Below are 18660 nucleotides of genomic sequence, written 5' to 3'. Positions count from 1 at the left end.
TGAGGTGCCATGATGTTGTGTGGGAGATGTGTGAGGTGCTGTTTATTGTGCTGTGTGATGTGTTGTGTTGGTGTGTGTTCTTTGAGGTCCGTGGATGTTGTATGAGTGATGGTGTTGTGTGCCTGTGGATGCTGGTGTTGTATTTCCTAGTCCTCCCTCTCTCAGCTTTTTCAAACAAATGTTGTTGTAAGGGTTTGTGGGTAATGTGGGTGTGTGTTTTATAGTGGAGTGAGTGTGTGGCTGTGGTGTGTGTATGTGTATCAGGTGTGTGTATTTCGATTTGTCCAATGTGGTTGTGTTTTGTAAATGTGGGTGTATTTTGAGCGTAGCGGTGTGCACCGCCATTGGATTACCGCGGTTGAATGACTGCCGCGTTGATTCGTGGGTCGTGATAGTGTGGGCGTATTCTTGTTGGCGTGACAGTGTAGGTTTTGGTATCGCCAGTTTATCACTGACCTTTGGGGAGGCGGACTTGTGTGGGTGTCTGTATTGTGGCAGATTCTGAGATGTGGGTCGTAATACCTGTAGCGTAATTCCGCCCCCGCCGTGGTATGTTGGCGGCCTTCAGCACGGTGGAAAGCGGGATTTCCCGCTAGGGTTGTAATGAGGGCCTAAGTGTCTTTTCGCACCTGTTCCCTAATGTATCCATAACTTTGACAATCCCTAACTTATGAACATTGCAACAAATCTAAGTAGCAGAATAATAACATCTGTGTCATTTAACAGCACAGTGACTTGATTGGAACCATTTAGAACAGCCCACTCAACATGTGACACAATACAAAGGTCAGCTTTCTCCAATTTGCTGTTACGTTCTTGAACAATATGGCCCGATCTCTCCGCAGGCACCAACTCCTCATTGACAATCATTCCACATGCAATAATTGGAAATTAAGGCCCTCATTACAACCCAGGCGGTCAGTGTTAAAGCGGCGAAAATACCGCCAACAGGCCGGTGGTAAAAAAAATGGGATCACGACCACGGCGGATACCGCCAACATAGACAACCACTTTAACACTCGGACCGCCACGGCGTTAGCAACAAACACTGTGGCGGAAACAGTTTTCGGAAGGGACACCAGTCACCTTTCGAAACTCAACGAAGAACCAGGACACCATGGAGCCCAAGCTGCAGGTCCTGCCCATGCTGGTCTACCTCCTCATACACGAGGAACATCAAAGGCGGCGGTGAAGTCCACAGTGAGTACTGCACCTAGCACACAGGGGAGGGGGGAGGAAAAAGGGAGTGACACACACGCAACACGCAACACCCCACCCCCACCCACAACACCGTACACACTAACACATGCAACAACAGTACATTTACACCCCGTTGCCCCCTGGAAGAACGCAAGGACAAAAGAAATTGAGTTAAATCAGTGATATTTTGAAATATGCAGATATACTTAACAAATAGAAAAACAGTATATACAAATATTTACAATATGTACAGAAGGCCGTACATTGTCCTTTGCAAATGTCCGTGGCCCACTGGACCAAAAATCATGGGCCAAGCTCACACTTGACTCCTGCCTCAATACAGAGAGAACACTTCTGGGGCATCAGGTCGAAAACACACAGGCACCTCAGGGGGACGGGGAAGGCGGGGCACCTCAGCTGGAAGAAGGAATAACACCACTGCTCCTCGAGGAGGATCCATGCCCACCGCTAGGTCCTGGGGAGTGCAAAGCCACAGTCTCTCAAGTGGGTGGTTTGCTCACTGCTTGGTCCTGGGGAGTGCAAAGCCACAGTCTCTGAAGTGGGTGGTTTGCCCACTGCTTGGTCCAGGGGAGTGCAAGGCCACAGTCTCTCAAGTCTCTCCAGTGGGTGGTTTGCCCACTGCTTGGTCCTGAGAGTGCAAGGCCACAGTCTCTCAAGTCTCTCTAGTGGGTGGTTTGCCCACTGCTTGGTCCTGGGGAGTGCAAGGCCACAGTCTCCCTAGTGGGTGGGTTGCCCACTGCTAGGTCCTGGTGAGTGCAAAGCCACAGTCTATCAAGTCTCTCTAGTGGATGCCTTTCTCCACTGGTTCTGGAGGGGGCCTTGTGCCCTGTCTGCTTCATCCTGGCAAGGATAGGGTGAGTGGATGCATTCTGGAGGGGGCTTTGTGCCCAGTGATGCAGCACTTGTGGTGTGGCAGTTCACATTCCCTCACCCGGGTGTCTGAGGCACAAGATTTGCAGGGAACAGGTAGCATGATACTCCATGGAGACAGGGCCACATTCCATCCTGCGGCGACTAGGGCTGCAGATTGGTGGTAGTGCCGGTGCTGATGGGGTGCATCCAGTGGTGGTGGGAGGCTCCAGGCCTTCTCCTGCAGCCTCGGATGGACGCACACTGGGGCTGCTGCTGCTGGTAGTGGTCCTACTGTCAGGGGTGCTTGCGGCGGTGCTTGCGGCGGGGATGCTGGCGGTGCTGACCGTGGTGCAGGTGCTGCCAGTGGTAGAGGGAGGCACCAGCCCGTCTCCTGCAGCCTCGGATGGCTGCCCACTGGGGATACTGCTGCTGACAGTTGTGGTGGCAGCGGCGGGGCAGGTGGCGGTGCTTGTTGCGGTGCAGGCCGCGGTACAGGTGGTAGGGCTGTCAATTCTGATGGTGGGCACCAGGCCCTCACGTGGAGCCTCTGAGGCCTGAAGTGCCTTGCCTTGGCTTTATTGCCCCTTCCTCACCTTGGCAGATGCTGCTGGGACCTTGGCACTGGCAGCTGGAGATTTGGAGGAGGCCTTGCTGGGTGGGTCGTGCTCCTTGGCTGTGCTGCATGCTGGCCCCTTCTTCACCTTGGCAGATGGCGGAATGGGTTGGTCCTTCGCAGGGGTCGGTGGCACACTGCCTGGCCTGACAGGTGCCCCCTTTGATCCTCTGGGAGTTGCAGATACCACAGCATCTGCCCACTTGGTGGCTGAGGTGCTGGCCTGGGATCTGGACACCCTGGCCGAGGTGAAGGACGGGGTGGGGAGGCATAGGGAACAGGTCAATGTTTGCCAGGAACAATTTTTTAGACACACTGGGACGGGAAGATGGAGAGGGTTTGGAAGTGGAGGAAGAGGAAGTGGTTGTAGGAGGTGTCTGTCTGCTGAGTTTGGGTGAAGGTGCATGGGCTGGATGCTGTTGTGAGGTGGATGGCTGTTGAGTGGGTGGGTGCTTGCGTTTGTGTACTTTGGGAGGAGGGGTCACAGACGCACTGGGAGAGGACACAGGGGACATGTGCATGGTTGTGAGGGTGGTGACTGCCAGTGAGGGGGGTGTTGTGATGGGCGTGCTGGTGATGGATGTAGTGGATGAAGATGTAGTGCATGCAGGTGTGAGTGGAGATGCTACTGCTCCAGCCTCCCAGCTTCCCTGTTGTCCTGTGCCTCTGTCCCCTGAATCGTGTGCCCACTGCCACTGACCCCAGCTCCCTGATTGTCTTGTGTTTGTGGGGTTGCCTGGGGTCCCTGTAGTGGTAGACACACTGCTGATTGATGTGTCCTGGGGACAGTGGCATGGGCCCGCTGGGTGGGTGCTGTGCTGGTGTTTCCTGAGGGGGGAGGCTCTGTGGTGGGTTGGGACTGTGGCAAGGGAACCGACTGTCCAGAGGTCCCTGATGGGCCAGGTTGGTCATCCTGATCCAGGCGTGCAGAGCTGATGCCATCACTGTGGGCCTCTTCGGGTGGGGACTGGATGTAGCTGGCACCTCCTCTCCGGTGACGTTGAGTAGGGGTCCTGTGGGGATGCAAATGCAGTGTTAGTGTATCTGTGTGGGCCATATTGTGCATGGGTGTGTTTCCCTCTATGATTGTGATTTCCCTGTCGGCTTGGCCTTGTGTGAGTGGTGATTTACAGGGCATGCTGTGGTGATGGGTGTCCATGCAGGTCTGTGATGGGGGTCCATGCATTGGTGTGGCATGCAGGACTTGGTATTGGGATGGGTGGGTTGTGATAGTGGGGTATATGTGAGGTGGTGGAGTGATGGGGATAAGGGTAGGAGTTTGTGATGGCATGCAGGTAGGGTGGGGGCGATGAAGTAGTAAAGATTTGACTTACCAGAGTCCAGTCCTCCTGCTACTCCTGCGAGGCCCTCAGGATGCATTATTGCCAAGACTTGCTCCTCTCATGTTGTTAGTTGTGGGGGAAGGAGGTGGGGTCCACCCCCAGTCCTCTGTACAGCTACCTGGTGTCTTGCTACCACGGAACACACTATCCCCCATAGGTCATTCCACCTCTTCCTGATGTCATCCCTGGTTCTTGGGTGCTGTCCCACGGCGTTGACTCTGTCCACAATCCTCTGCCATAGCTCCATCTTCCTTGCAATGGACGTCTGCTGCACCTGTGACCCGAATAGCTGTGGCTCTACCCGGATGATTTCCTCCACCATTACTCTTAGCTCCTCCTCAGAAAACCTGGGGTGTCTTTGGGGTGCCATGGATGTGGTGTGAGCGGTATGTGTGAGGATGTGTGGGGTGATGTGTTGTGGTGTATGCTGTGATGTGCGTGAATGGTGTATGGGTGATGGTGTTCTGTGCCTCTGATTGAGTGGGTGCTCCTGGCTTGTCTCTCTCTGCTTGCTATCTTTTTTTCACTGTAAGGGGTTGTGGGTAATGTGGGTGGGTGTTTTATATTGGATTGGGTGTGTGGGTGTGGTGTGTGTATGTGTGTCAGGTGTGCGAGTTTGACTTGTCCAATGTGGTGTAGTTTTGTCAGTGTGTGTGTATTTTGAGTGCGGCGGTATGTACCACCAATGGTTTACCGCGATTGAAAGACCGCAGCGGTGATTCATGGGTCGTGATACTGTGGGCGTATTCCTTTTGGTGTAATGGTGTGGGTTTGGCTATCGCCAGTTTATCACTGACCTTTGGTCTGGCGGACTTATGTGGGTGTCTGTATAGTGGCGGCATTCTCAGTGTGGGTCATAATACGTGGCGGAATACCGCTGCGGTCACGGTATGTTGGCGGCCATCAGAACGGCGGTAGGCAGCATTTACCGCCAGGGTTGTAATGTGGGCCTAAGTGTTCACTGAAGCATCAGCAATGCTGTGGCGAGTTAACATCTCCAAGTTCATCTTATTCGATGTTGATGACCAGAATTTATGAAAATGCACAGGTATAGATGTTGAATGTGTGATGCAGGCAAGGTCAATTGTTTCACTTGTAGACATTTGTCTAATTTTCTCACATTATTTGACAGATAGTTCAAGATAACTGTCAATGACAATGTGCAGTTCTTGCAGGGTGTACACTGAATTTGATATCTATCGAACAGACGGAACGACCTCTCTAAAGTTTTGCATGGATGAAATCTTTACTATTTGCAATTGTGACATATAGTCCACAAAAACAGCAGTTTTCAATGAGGACACCTTTTCAAACTGAAATTCTTCAGGTGAAAGTTTTTTTTCAAACAACATAATGGCCTTCATTAATTCACTCCTTTCTTTTGCTACATCTCTGTGCTTACGAAAGTTGCTTTTTGTAACCTGTTTTGTAATGGCTGGTTGGACGAAACTCTCACTACGGCAACTAAAGCGTGAAAGTTTAGCTTTAGTGATTGTGTCAAACAGCTTTTGCTCTTCCAGTACAAATCTCTCCTCCTTCAGTTCTGCGTATGGTATTGATCCATGTTTCAGGACATCTAATGGATGTGCCTTTACATCGTTATTCACATATTGTTTGGTCACGAAGTTGTGTAGTGGCACATGCATAGTCATTTCAACTGGGTTTCCTTACTACTGCATGAAATGAAGAAAGCTGTCATCAGGTTTATTAAAATGTTTCCCTCTCTTTCCCACAAGTTCCTGGTGAGGAACAGTTTCACAATGGTCCATTAATTTAGAATTTGTCATTTCTCTTAAAACATTGCAAATAGAAAGGACTTCATGGTAAACTAACTGCCATTGAGCAACGTATTCACTTTTACGTGTCTGACCAACAATTCTCTTGGAGATTTTCTGTGCCCTCTGGATTGTTGGATCCAGTTTCACATCTGGAGCCACAGCATTGAACCTTCTCTCTCTGTCTTTCACCACAAAATGTCCTTGAATGAATTTTCTGTAGAGGTATGCTTTTTCCACCTCTAGCTTCTTCACTCTTTTCAAATACCAGGACCCATATCTCAGGTAGTATATGCAATTGAATTTGCCAAACACAGTAATCAGTGACCCCAGTCTCTTCATGTGCAGCTCCCAATCACCTTCCCAATTATCATGTACCAAGTTTTTCAATAGAGCCATCATGTGTAAAACATTTTTCCAGTACTTGCAAAATTCTGATTTTTCTTCACATTCTTTGACAAACTCTGTGAACTCAGTTTTCTGACTTTGAACTGAATGTATTGAACATTGCCTGGCTTTGCATGATGTCTTTTGAATGAAGTGCACCCTGTGGCTTGTTCACTTCTGAGATAAGATATACAAAACCTAATTTGTCATTCTTGTTCCAGAAAGCATTCCAATGCAATATTTCTATAGCCTCAGATATGATGAGCATGGCATGTAACGAGTGAACATAATGAGTTCTGCTCAGTACTGACTAGACAGTTTTGTTTCCAAACATTTCAGCCTCAATAAGTGAATCTTCTATGCCACATCCACTGAGATAACTTCCTGTACACTGCAATGCAACTTTTGTCATGTGGAAAACACCTATCATTGGATAAAGATCATCAAATTCTACTGGATTGTTCATAAAAATGTCAGCTACAATACAGAGAACACCTTAATTGTGGAAAATTGGCAGGATAGGCTAGTCTTCAAGCTGAGCATGCACATTCTGCTGAGCTGTGTATACTTTTGCATAGTTTGTGACTAGAGATGGTATTACTGGTAAAAACCCAACCTTCTTCAGTAGGATGGTACTCTGAGATATCAGAGCATGAATTCCAGTCCACGGAGGAATTGGCTCTTCTTCATACTTCTGTACACACCAAATAAATTCAGTTAAATCAGCTTTGTGGACTGCAGGATCAGGTTGAAGAAGATCCATGTCCTCAGCCAATATGAATCTTTCTGGTAGACTGGAACGTGTTGATGGATTGTAGTGATTTTGCACATGTTGGCATAGCAGCTGGTTTATAAGTTTCCAGCTTTGTTTATGCCTACAGCTAACACAGCTTGTTTTCCTGCAGCTACTTAATTGGTACAGTCTTGAAAATGCACCCTGGCAGTATCATGTGTGCTGGATGTTCCAGACAAAGAAGAGCTGTCCTCAAAATCTAAATTATCAAGAGCAGCAATTGCAAATCCTTTTCTGATAAAATGACTTAGAAGTGGTGTGCTGTCGGATTCACATGATTTTACAGAATGAGCTGCTGACAAGTTCCTGCTCTGTATTATGTCATTATAACTTGTTGATACACCAATCCTATTCATTGAGGTGATTAGCTCTCTACTTTTGCACTTGTCATAGATTGGGTGGGCAGCCAACATGGGTAGCAGAGTTTTCTTTTTGCTGTGATGTAATTCATAAAACATGTTTTGGAAAAGACAGTACATTTGCATAGAATAAGCCTGTTGGTTCATGGGATTGTCTTTCACTTCTTAGCTTTTTTTTTCAAAGTCATCATCACTGTTGTCAGCTTCTGTACTGAACTCAAGAACTTTAGTTTGTAACAGTTTTACTTTGCTGATATTAAAAAATGATGTAAGAAATGTTAAGACAACTTCAGACATTCTAAATGACCACCATGATTTGTGGAGCTCCAGGGCATCACAAACGTTGACATGAAGACCAATATCAAAATCTTTCAGGATGTTTCTTAAAACGGTTCCTGCAGATTCTACTGCAACCTGTGATCCTATTTTGACAGCAAGAACTTCAGGAGTCAGATCAGATGCAAGTGCAAACTTAACTGAAGGCTGGCAGTTACATGGCTACTGGGTCCTCATTGTCCATTCATATTTTTGACTGTATCAGTTCAGGAGGGCAAACAGATCCTCAGCAAATACATTCACCTTGCTGTTTAGATCAGCTACTCAGCTGAAAACTTAATCTTGGAAGAAACTAGCTGCAGATAAAAACATGTTTGCCCTTTGAGGCTCACATACTCTGTACTTTGTGCTTTCATCAATCCATTTCACCCTTGTTCTGGCTAAACCACAGATAACACATTAAAGATCCTCTGCTTTCTGATCAGTTGTTGGAGGTGGACAGGGGGTAGCTATCAATCGGTTAAGTGGTTTTGTTGTCATCCTTTTGAGAAGACTCAGACTCTTCATGTGGTTCACTGGTTTCTGCTATTTTTTTGGCACATTTTTCTAGGCTTTTTTCCATTGTATATGACTTGTAGCTATGATGTTACAATGATAAAATATTTGATCCTCTTCACCCATCAGTTTCAATCTTTTGTGAACTTCGTATTGCCGTATTTCTGCAGCATCTCAATCTCTTTTCTGTCTAACCACAGTTGATGTTAGCTTTTCTTTTGGATTAGTTTGGCATATGACACATATTTCTTTGTTGAAGGAGTTCTCAGATTTTGTAGTTAGCAACAATCTGTCAGGAGGTAAATATCATCTGCTACCACCTGCTTCGCTCATGTTTACGAATTTGAGTGAACCAAAAACCTGAAACCAAAACAATATTAAAATAAATCACCAATATGATGGCTAAAACACATAATTATAGAGCCGCCATTTTGAAAAATGTTGGAAAGGTTGCTATGAGAAGTTATTTTATGTTTCTATAAGACTACTTGACCCCCCCAAAAAACTATGTTTTGACACCAAAATTAAGTATGTAGGGGCCAGATGTATGAAAGCATTTTGCATTCGCAAACGGTGCGAATGCCCATTTGCGAATGCAAAATGCCAGTTCAGAATGTATGAAACACATTCTGAACGCAATTTTAAGGAATCGCTAAAATAGCGATTCCTTAAAATTGCGACCCTGTTTAGAGAGTCTCAAATTGCGACTCTCTAAATTAGAAATCGCAAATAAGGATTCCTTTTTTGCGATTTCTTAGCACATGTATGAAGCAATTCCTAAATGCGATTTTGGCATTTAGGAATCGCTAATTACCACCAAGTTGAACTTGGTGGTAACCATGTGCAAAATTAAAAAATGCCTTTAAAATGCATTTTTAAATTGTACATGTAAAGCACACATGCCCTTTTGGCATGTGTACACCTTACATGTCCGCAAAATGAATTTTGGGGTGCAGCAGAGGGGGCCTTAGGCCCCCAGCACCCTGGGGTTATGCATTTCCAAAATTGCGATTTCTGGTTCAGAAATCACAATTTTGGAAATGCAAAAAATTCGCAGATATAGGCCAACAGGCCGATAGCTGCGAATTGGGCCGGTATTGCAATTTGCGATTCGGTAATAGCAATTGCGATTTTTAAGAAATCGCTATTACCGAATCTCAAATGTAATACAGGGCACTTTGCGAGTCGGAAATAGCGATTTCGTAAAAATCGCTATTTCCGAATCGCAAAGGGACGTGATGACACATTTGGCCCTTTGTCTCATGTTTCCTGAAATATTACATCATCAGTGCAACACATCTGCCATTTTTAAAAATGTCGTCCAGAAAATATCGGCCCAGATTAGCAATTTCTACCCAACCTAAATTACTTCTCTAATGATACAAAAACACAAATCAAAAATGAAACTCTCTGGACAACATTTTTCATGGATACATGCCAAGGGGCCAGGACTGGTTTATCCCAAACGGAACTTAAGCACTATAAGGTGTTATAATGTGACCCAGTGCTTTCCTATGGGAGAGCCATCCTTGCAACAGCAAAACGTGACTCCAGAGATTTTTTTCACTGCCAGGGCATGTGAAACACAAAATATACATGTCCTACCTTTTAGATACCATGCACCCTGCCCTACGGGCATTTAAGGCATGCATTAGGAATGACTTATAAGTACTAAAAAAAGAAGGTTTAGGCTTGGCACCTATACGTAAGTTAAATGTGGCAATCAGGAGTGTAGCCAGTTTCAGCTTGCTTTAGTTGTCAGAACACATGGACCTGGACTTAGTTAGCAGTGCTGTTGTGGAAAGAGTCACAAAAGCAGCACCATCAGTCCGGAAAAAATGTGGGGGCATAGAAAGAGAAGCATTTTCCTACCCATATGCTCAGCTTTCACATAATGTTTACATCGGGTGCAGAATTATGTACTCATTATGTTGCTATTTCTGGGAGCAGGGCATTGCCTTTATGCACAATTTGAGTACAGGTTTAGGCACCCGATATAAACATTATGTCAAAATTGAACACATTTGAGGGCACCAAAATACATTTTCTGATGTAATTCTAATGACTTTGTGTCCATAATTAAATGTGAACACAGCTTCATGATAGGCTTTTACTGTCTATTACCAGGTTCTTTTCAAAGTGGGCAGTGATCACATGCGCAAAGTAACCATTAAGTGAAAACCTTTAGAAATATTGATGCGTCCTGTGGAAATATCACCCCAAAGCCATCCATTATCATGCAGGTGATTTAATAACAATATCACCGTCGGGACTGCAAATCCCACTATGCTCCAGAACACACATCTGGTGTTTAGTGAAGTTTGCCCCTAAAGCAAATCACCTGCCCTTGCATGGCCAATGATTGTTGTTGCCTTTAAGAAATGTTTACTTGAGCCAATGCTTGTTTTAGAACTCGTGTAGGAATCTGGGGCATGTATCAACTTGTTGCCTGAGCTTGTGGCGTCCTCATGACTCAAACTGGGTTTGGCCAAGTACAGCAGCCTCAAGACTCAGACTGGGTGTGGCCAAGTGACTCAGAATGTGTGTGGCCAGGTGTAGCAGGTATTTAAAGCCAAATAAGTCTTGAGGTGATTGCTTGCTGTCAGAGGTCTTCAGATGCAGAGTGGTATTTTCTGCTCCTCCGCGCTGGTTCCTCGATGATCAATTCCACAGCCCACTCTCGAAAATGCTGATCCTAGAAAAGAAGACATCAAGAAGATAAGCATCATGAAAAGTGGTAACACGCTGCGCTTGCTTGAAAGGCTTCTTACTGGTTACCTTTGATAGTTGTGGATATTCAGAAGGGCAGCGTGTACTAGAAGAGCATGTTATCATTGTCTTTGGTTACTTGAATACTTGTCACCTGCTGAATAATAACACTCATTGTTATTAGCTTGCAATGACAGTACAGATTTGAGTGTGTGTTGGACAACTGTTATTTTAACAATGTACTATGAACATATTTGTTATAGTTGAGTTTTATGTTGTATTTTTGTGATACTAATCATTGACTATGATAAAGAACACTCAGTGCTTGGCACACACTAGTTTCAAACCATGAATCAAAGGTCTGCTATTTCCATGTTCAATTGTCACTGTGATGTAAGTGATGATGCCAATTACATCCGAAAGTGAGCTTTAGTATATTAACCCTATGCTCTCAGTGTGGTTAAAACACTGAACTGTCTTCTTTCCAATATTAACACTCTGCACTGATTAATCCCTGAATGTTTGAGAAATCTAAATACTTAAGAATTGATTTTCATTCTTTATAGCCTGTTATATGTCTATGATTGTGAGCGTGACTGTGTTTCATAAAGTCTCATCAAGACCCAGTCATAAAGTCTCCTCAAGACCCAGCGAGCAAGACGTACACTGAATTCCTAGAACACTTTAGGTAGGCCTTCCAGTGGGGCCACATTGACTTGGGAACAAGGTGGGAATACATGTAGATAGTATAAAAGGTTAAACATTGTATCTGATTGCAGGTTCCATACTGTTTCTTGATGATCCCTAGCGAGATATGAGAGCCATCAAAAATGGGAAAGGGGACCCTGACAGGTACACCTAGTTTGTTGGAATTAGCGAAGAGTAGTTTTATTATACTGGTTACATGAAAAGTGTTATTTGACTAATGTTTAATTTATCATAGGAGATATCTACTTTTTGTAGACCACGGCTAGGTTTCCTGATGCGATGTCCGGTATTCTCTCTCTCTCATCCATCCCCTTTTCCCCGGAACGTTCCTGTGCCAATCATGTGCAAGTAAGCAGGAGACACACAACGTCTAGGTGGATTTGGGAATGAGCAGCTTAGGTCAGCATGGTATCTCCGTGGGATGAACAGGTTTGTGCTTGATAAGACAGCAAGCCCAGGTATAATTCCCCACCCGAACACAATGGAGACGAAAGAGGTCACCCTGGCCAATTTGCCACACACGTTGGGAAACTTACATCACAAAAGCCAGGTGCTCTCACAACGGTTGGATGCTCTGCAGGCTACACCCACAGTCCAGCCACCTTCTTTCTGAAAAACTGCATTTTTTGGAGCCAAACCAAAGTAAGCCCCGGATAACGCAAAGTTTCAACAGTTCTTCACGGGGGCTGGTCAGGAACAGTCACCAAGTAATACCCCAGTAATCCAGGTCACTACGCCACCCCCGGTACCATTAGCCCCTTTAGAGCTTTATGCAGGAGATCCTGCAAAATGTGTTATATTTTTAAATCAATGCACCTTCATTTTTTACGCCGATCAGCCTATTTTCCTGATGAGCAGTCTAAGGTAGCATTTATAGAGCGGGATGACTATCAGGCCTTTAAAGCAGAAATGAAAAAATTGTTTGACAAGCATACATTTATGCAATCAGTAGACTCAGAACTGCTTAATTTAAAGCAGGGGAATAAAGACTTGCTGACATATATATATGCATTTAATAGATTGGTGGCTGAGTTGGAATGGCGGAAGAGGGGGTCCTTGTTTTTAAAGAAGGCTCAAAGATGAACTCAAGGACCTATTAGCACAAGTGGAAAATCCACCCGACTCTTGTGAACAGCAAATTGATTTGGTGGTTAAACTGGATCATCATCTAGCAGAGAGGTGGAGTGACAAAGGCACAAGTTAAGGCACAAATGAAAGCGAATCAGTACCATTAGAGGCCCACTTTACTAAGTGGGCCTTTTTTTACTAAGGAAAAATGACAACAAAGTCGTGACCAAACGTTGTGCTTATATTGTGGGAAAAATGATCACTTTTTGAAGGATTGTACGGTCAAGCCCAAAAAACACCCAACTACGGTGGAGATTGGTTGTTCGGGTGTAGAAAGATCAGACGTCTCTCACTTTTTGGCTCATCCTAGCTCCCAGAGAGAATTCCACCATTTACAAATGTTCATGCGGGTTGAATGGGTCTTTTCAGGCCATCCAGTTTTGCTCATGCTCCTGGTGGATTCAGAGGCCACCGGAAATTTTATGGACATTGCAGTTGCTGAGAAGCTAGGAATTCCGCTTTTGCATAAGATCAGTCCAGAGGTAGTTAAGACTATTGACGGAGCCCCTTGTCTTCTGGTCCAGTCACAAAAACTACTTGAGAGGTGACAATGCAACTTTTCTCTAATCATCATGAAACCATTCAATTCGAATTGATATGTGTGCCCCAATTCAAAGTCTTACCAGGCATTCCATGGCTTCAAAAACATAACCCCAATATAAACTGGCTTACACAGAGTGTTACCTTGCAGTCCCAGTTCTGTAAAACACACTGTTGGGTGGAGGCTCCACCTGGTAAAGGGATTGCAACAAGTATGGGAGATGCAGAAAAAGGGGGACACAAGTTACCCTCAGTATATGAAGATTTTGCACGTCTTCGATAAGGGGAAGGCCACTACTTTGCTACCTCACCATCTCTTCGACTGTCGGATAGATCTACCACCAGGCTCACAAATCCTGTGTAGTCTAATTTACGCTTTAACAGAAAAGGAGAACTCCCATTTTCGCCAATACTCAAATGAAATGCTGGCTATAGGCTTTATACAACCTTCTAGGTCCCCAGCTTCATCACTACTTTTTTTGTCTCTAAAAAAAGCAAAAACTTAGAGGCTGTACTGATTATATAGGGCCTTAAACAAGATCACAATTAAAAACAGATACCCTCTGACTCTGATCTCAGCCCTTATTGATCAAGATATAAATGCAAGCATATACACAAAATTGGTTTTGCACGGGGCTTACCATCATGTAAGGTCCGGGAGGGTGATAAGTGGAAAATGGTTTTCCTGACAAAATTTGATTCATACGAATACCTCGTCATGCCTTTCAGACTCTGCAATGCCCCTGCCACCTTCCAATATTTCATCAATGAATCCATACGTTACTTCATCGATCAATGTGCTGTCATCTTTATTGACGAAATTGTAATTTATTCCAATACCTACGAAGAACATTTCACCCATTTCAAAGCCATTTTACAAGCCTTACAACATCATTTCTTTGCAAAGCTAGAAAAGTGTAGTTTTCACTTTCAAGAAGTGGAGTACCTCTGGTATATCCTCACGCCAAACGGTACAGATGGATTCTAAAAAGGTTGAAGCCATTGCTCAGTGGAAAGCCATGCAAAGTGTCAGAAGTACAAAGCTTCCTGGGCTTTGTGAACTTCTATAGGTGGTTTATCAATCACTTCTGCAACATTGTTGCACCCATCACTAAATTGTTCCATAAAGGAATGAAGTTTTTTTACCAATTAAAAGACAAGTTCAGTACAGCTCCCATTTTATGACACCCAGATTCTATGCAGCCGTTTGTGGTCAAGGCAGATGCCTCTCAAGTAGCAGTGGGTGGGGTCTTGTTTCAGCGCGATCATGGGACCAAGGAGTTCCACCTAGTGTCTTACTGCTCCCACAAATTGAATCCAGCCAAGACAAATTATTCAATAGCAGATCAAGAATTACTAGCAATAAAACAAGCCTTTGAGGAATGGAGACATTATCTACTAAGGAGTTTACATACAGTCACCATTCTGACATGTCATAGGAATTTACAATTCCTTAAAACTGCACTTGCGTTATCTACGTGACAGTTGAGGTGGTCCCAATTCTTCAGTGATTTTCTGATCCAGTTTCAACCAGGTCATAAGAATGGAACAGCAGACGCACTTTCTAAACTAACCCAGTCCACTAATGAACAAGTGGAAGAACCATCTTTTATTATCTCTTGAGATAGAATTGTGGGGGCCATTATCCTTGATTCAGATTTTTTATAAGAGGTGCAACTAGAGCAGGACAGTACTGCAGCCATAGAAACCCTGCAACACCACACTACAGATGTCACTAGCCGTGAGGGGTTTAAGTATATAGCGCAGAAGTTATATCTACCCACAATAAAGATACAAGACGAAGCCTATGAGTGGTGCCATGCTAGTAAATTTGCTGGTCACCCAGGGGAAAAAAGACCCCAGAGATCCTCCAATTACATTTTTGGTGGCCATCCATATCCAAAGACGCAAAGGCTTATGTAGCAAATTGTGCTACTTGCGCACAAGGGGAATGCTTGCACTAAGCTACTGCTGGTCTTTTGCAACACTTACCTAGGCCACCTGCACCATGGCACACTGCATCATTAGACTTTGTGGTAGAATTAACAAAATCCCAGGCAGGGTTTACTACCGTTCTGGTAGTAGTATATCATTTGATCAAAATGGAGCACTTTATCCCTCTAAAATCCTTACTTTTGGCTTTACAATTAGCCCAAGTTTTCTTACAATCTATAGTTTGTCTCCAGGGGCTTACTTTGGTGGTAGCTTCCAATCGAGGACCACAATTTGTATCCATATACATATATATATTTGGAAATACATTTGCCAGGAATTGGCTATGGATATCCACCTTCCGTCCAGGCACCACCCACAATCAGATGGACAGACTGTAAGAGTCATCCAGTGTATGGAGCACTTATCTTCTAAGCTCTGAAGTGGATTGGGCAAAGTGTTTGCGGGCTGCTGAAACAATGTAATCCATGCATCTACTGAATATTTTTTACTGTAATTATGGGTATCATCCTCGCATTTGAATGTAGTATTTCAGTTACACACTCCCGTTGTATAAGATTTTTTACAACAATTGAGTGACATTCAAAGAAATGCATAAGACAGTCTAAAATCAGAAAAACAAATGTATAAGACATATGCAGAAAAAAGAGATGCCAGGGACCAGATTATAAGGAAGGACAAAGGGTATAGTTGTCAAATAAATGCTTAAATCTGAAGGGGGCAAGAAAGTTTCATCCAAGATTTGTGGGCCCTTTCACCATCACCAAGAAAATTAAGGAGGAGCCATGAAACTAGAACTTCCCACATCTCTGCCGATTTATCCAGTGTTCCACGTCTCCTTGTTAAAAACCATAGCAGACACCATGCATTGCCCAAGGGCTGTATTAGATTCCATCTGTGCATAGATACCAGGTAGCACAAAACAGTAGTCTCAGACATGCAAGCTGTACATGTGTGCACAAGCGTATGCATGTATTCACATGTGACCAGCCCTGAGTATCTTACCATACTAGCACAGGAGTGGCTTTATCTTAAAGGGCAGTCACTTCTGCATGGCTCTGCATGGCTTAGTAAAGTTTGAGTAATACAAGACAGTGCAAGTCACTGTCTTGCCATACTCTGTGATGGGAAGCTTTCCATGGATGGAGTGTGGGTGTTCCAATGCATCCACCCATGGGTTTTGAAGAATGCCCAGATTTATTAAGATTAGTTAACCTGGGAATGTATCAACATGTCACTTCTTCCCAGGTGAGGCTTAACAGGAAACAACGTGTTTATGTCTCCTTGTTATTTCCTCCTTCTATGTCTGCTGCATTCTATAGCACACAGAGAAAGAGGAAAATGTCTCTTAGGACTGGGCTTGTGTAGGAAGGTGTCCCTTCTTGCCAAAAACAATTCTGCCTCTAACGCAGGCACCCTTGCACCATGGTGCAAAGGTGAGTCCATTGATGCTTGGCAGCCACAAGTGTGCTAGCGCAGAGGGAGACCAGGAATGCGCTGTGTGTTAATAATTATGGGCATTCTTGCCCTATCCATTTGATGCAGTGCAGCAAATTGTCTTGCATTGTTGCACCACATGTTAGTAAATCTTCCCCTAAGTACTTATACCTTTGTAGGCTCCCCTCCTTCTTTTGGGTTCTGGGGATGGGGTTCCTAGGACCTCGTACTCGATGTGCCAGCTCCTGCAGTTTCTTTGTCTAAGGGGATGGGATCCCTAGAACAACCTTGTGTTGGGCCTCAGGGAATGGGGTCCAATGTTGGCTCAGGGAGGTAGCCTCATGCATGCCACCTTCCCAGGGAAATCAAATCAATTAACAATACGATGCCTCTTAGGCACTGGCCAACCCCAGATTTAGGGGCAGATTTAACTTGGCTTGCTGCACTGAGCTGCATTAAAGAGAAAGGGGAGAAATGAGCTGTATTTAACATTATTTGGTGCATTCTTGTCCTTTCCTTGTGTTGGAGCCCTTTTGGCTACCTAATGCCAATGCAGGCACCCTTGCACCATGGTGCAAGAGCCTGCAGTGCAGGCAGAATTGTTTTTGTACAGGAAGGGATACCTTCCTGCTTAACAACAATCCTCTGAAACTTGTTCCTCTTTCTATGTGTGTTGCACAATGCAGCATACAGAGAAAGAAGACACAAGGAGAAATAACTGTATTGCTTCTCGTTACGCCTCATCTATGGAGGTGCAACATTTTCACACAGTCCCAGGTCTACAGTAATGATGAATCTGGGAATGCAGCAAAATCTATGGGTGGATGCGCGGAAACACTCATGCTCTGCTCATAGAACATCTCCTTGGGGCAGAGTAATGCACTGCTGCATTGTGTTACTCTATATTTATCAAGTGCAGGGCCATGCAAAGTGGCCTTGCATGGCTTGATATTCTGACTTAGTAGTTGCAAGGGGGGTCATAAAGACAACATAACTCAAAGATAAATATGCCCCATAATCTTAGAACATTGGGTGGAGCACTGTGCATGTGATTTCCACATTTTGCTTCACAAAGTGGCCACACTTCGCAAGCCTGTTTCTCAGGCCCCATTGACCAAATTATGACAGACATGGACTTGTTGTGCTCCAGTTGCCCAGCTCTAGCCACCAGAAGTATTCTCTCCAGGGCCCATGTCCTCTAAAGGGGCATACTTTATGGGGAGCTGTATTTTCTGGTTCCTTGTGCCAGACCACTTGTCTATGGGTATGCCCAGATATAGGTCCTGTGTTCACTGAAACCAAGTTACACCTGACTAAGCAGCCACAGTCAAGGCAAAACCAGTCTTGGGTTGCTCATGTTCTGGTTCTGGATGGGAGGGGCTGGTCTAGCAGTTTGGGCTGATGAAGGTGATACCCTCAAACTCGTCCCAGGATGCTTGTTTCTGGTCCAGGGGGGACCTGGCCTGGCACTTCGGACTGTACTGTTCCAATGGGGAACAGGGTCAAGACTGATTTGCATATGGCTGGGTCCATACTGGAATGGCATGGCAAGCAAAACAACTTATGGATTAAACCCAGATCTGTGACTGGGGGTGAATGTTTGATTTGTTCTGCATTCCGTCCATCATCCGTTGTTTTTACTTTTAGAAAGTGGACATTTCTGTGCCCCCACTGCCGTCTGTGCCTTACAGCCTATCTCCAATCCATGTCTGGTCTCTGCTGGTTGACATCTCCCCTTGTGCATTCCACCCAGACAGCCATAAACACAGAACACTCAGTCACATCTCAATTCATCTGCATACTAAATGGGTATCCCTGGGCAGGAAGGTTGGGGGCTCTAACTTACACTTTAACGGCCAGTGGCCTGATGCCACACAAAGCACTAATAACCCCCCACAGGGATCCTGTGAGACCGGGCTGGTTGAAAGAGGAATTTGTACACTTCGAAACTACTCTTTGAAGTTTTCCACACTTCATGGGCATTTTTGGGTATCAATACTGGGTATATGAT

This window comes from Pleurodeles waltl, chromosome 8 (assembly GCF_031143425.1).
Source record: "Pleurodeles waltl isolate 20211129_DDA chromosome 8, aPleWal1.hap1.20221129, whole genome shotgun sequence".
Lineage (NCBI taxonomy): Eukaryota > Metazoa > Chordata > Amphibia > Caudata > Salamandridae > Pleurodeles > Pleurodeles waltl.
The sequence above is the reverse complement of the archived record's forward strand: the minus strand, read 5'-3'. Positions refer to the sequence as shown.